We start from the raw sequence: 2,500 nt of genomic DNA on the forward strand, positions 1-2,500 counted from the left end.
CTCATCGTACGTGGTCGACCCGATAGCGAGCTACCGCGGGTAAAGGGACGTGGACGGCCGTGCTAGCGGGCAACCGCGGGTCTCATCGTACGTGGTCGACCCGATAGCGAGCTACCGCGGGTAAAGGGACGTGGACGGCCGTGCTAGCGGGCTACCGCGGGTCTCATCGTACGTGGTCGACCCGATAGCGAGCTACCGCGGGTAAAGGGACGTGGACGGCCGTGCTAGCGGGCTACCGCGGGTCTCATCGTACGTGGTCGACCCGATAGCGAGCTACCGCGGGTAAAGGGACGTGGACGGCCGTGCTAGCGGGCTACCGCGGGTCTCATCGTACGTGGTCGACCCGATAGCGAGCTACCGCGGGTAAAGGGACGTGGACGGCCGTGCTAGCGGGCAACCGCGGGTCTCATCGTACGTGGTCGACCCGATAGCGAGCTACCGCGGGTAAAGGGACGTGGACGGCCGTGCTAGCGGGCTACCGCGGGTCTCATCGTACGTGGTCGACCCGATAGCGAGCTACCGCGGGTAAAGGGACGTGGACGGCCGTGCTAGCGGGCAACCGCGGGTCTCATCGTACGTGGTCGACCCGATAGCGAGCTACCGCGGGTAAAGGGACGTGGACGGCCGTGCTAGCGGGCTACCGCGGGTCTCATCGTACGTGGTCGACCCGATAGCGAGCTACCGCGGGTAAAGGGACGTGGACGGCCGTGCTAGCGGGCAACCGCGGGTCTCATCGTACGTGGTCGACCCGATAGCGAGCTACCGCGGGTAAAGGGACGTGGACGGCCGTGCTAGCGGGCTACCGCGGGTCTCATCGTACGTGGTCGACCCGATTGCGGGCTACCGCGGGTAAAGGGACGTCGACGGCCTCGGTAGCCAGCTACCACGGGTAAGGAGGGGACGTGGTCGACCCGATAGCGGGCTACCGCAGGCAAAGGTACGTCGACGGCCTCGGTAGCGAGCTACCGCGGGTAAGAAGGGACGTGGTCGACCCGATAGCGGGCTACCGCAGGTAAAGGTACGTCGACGGCCTCGGAAGCGAGCTACCGCGGGTAAGGAGGGACGTGGTCGACCCGATAGCGGGCTATCGCAGGCAAAGGAACGTCGACGGCCTCGGTAGCCAGCTACCACGGGTAAGGAGGGACGTGGTCGACCCGATAGCGGGCTACCGCAGGCAAAGGTACGTCGACGGCCTCGGTAGCGAGCTACCGCGGGTAAGAAGGGGACGTGGTCGACCCGATAGCGGGCTTTCGCAGGTAAAGGTACGTCGACGGCCTCGGAAGCGAGCTACCGCGGATAAGGAGGGACGTGGTCGACCTGATAGCGGGCTACGGCAGGCAAAGGAACGTCGACGGCCTCGGTAGCCAGCTACCGCGGATAAGGAGGGACGTGGTCGACCTGATAGCGGGCTACGGCAGGCAAAGGAACGTCGACGGCCTCGGTAGCCAGCTACCGCGGGTAAGGAGGGACGTGGTCGACCTGATAGCGGTCTACCGCAGGTAAAGGTACGTGGACGGCCTGTTAGAGGGGTACCACGGGCTTATGCGGGTCTTCACGTATCTACCTACCCCGCGGTAGCCCGCTAAAGGCCGACCACGTACCTTTGCCTGCGGTAGAGACCCGTGATCGCCCGGTACCAGACAGGCCGACCACGTACCTACACGTATCGAGGAATAATGCCAGCCTGGGTCCTGACACGGCCTTAGTAACAGGTTAGGGTTAGGGTTAGGGTTAGGGTTAGGGTTAGGGTTAGGGTTAGGGTTAGGGTTAGGGTTAGGGTTAGGGTTAGGGTTAGGGTTAGGGTTAGGGTTAGGGTTAGGGTTAGGGTTAGGGTTAGGGTTAGGGTTAGGGTTAGGGTTAGGGTTAGGGTTAGGGTTAGGGACGTGCATCGTCAAGAGGCGGCTTAGGGTTAGGGTGTACGATGCCTGCCTTCGTTACGTTACGTTACATGAAATGTGATCGTTTCATCGAGAGACCTGCTGTACTATTCTTACGTGCGGCTTCCCGATGAAAAATTGTCAACCTGTAACACTTTTTGACTAGGCTATGGCTTAGGCCGGCCGCCGATGGTCGAGAGACCCGCGGTAACCTGTCCGCGTCTAACGTGCGACATCCCGATGAAAATTTCACCCACGTAAAAAATATTTACCGAGGGTATAGTTTGCCTAGACTGGATGGTCGAGAGACCCGCAGTAGCTTGCCTGCGTCTTACGTGCGGGGCTTCCCGATGACAATTTCACCCTTGTAACATTTTTTTACCGAGGGTATAGTTTGACGGCCTCGATGGTCGAGAGACCCGCGGTCGCCTGCCTGCGTCTATCGTGCGGCTTCCCGATGAAAATTTCACCCTTGTAAAAATTTTTTTTTACCGAGGGTATAGTTTGAAGGCCTCGATGGTCGAGAGACCCGCGGTAGCCTGCCTGCGTCTATCGTGCGGCTTCCCGATGAAAATTTTACCCTTGTAAAAAATTTGTTTTACCGAGGGTATAGTTTGAAGGCC

This window comes from Mytilus trossulus, unplaced genomic scaffold (assembly GCF_036588685.1).
Source record: "Mytilus trossulus isolate FHL-02 unplaced genomic scaffold, PNRI_Mtr1.1.1.hap1 h1tg001137l__unscaffolded, whole genome shotgun sequence".
Lineage (NCBI taxonomy): Eukaryota > Metazoa > Mollusca > Bivalvia > Mytilida > Mytilidae > Mytilus > Mytilus trossulus.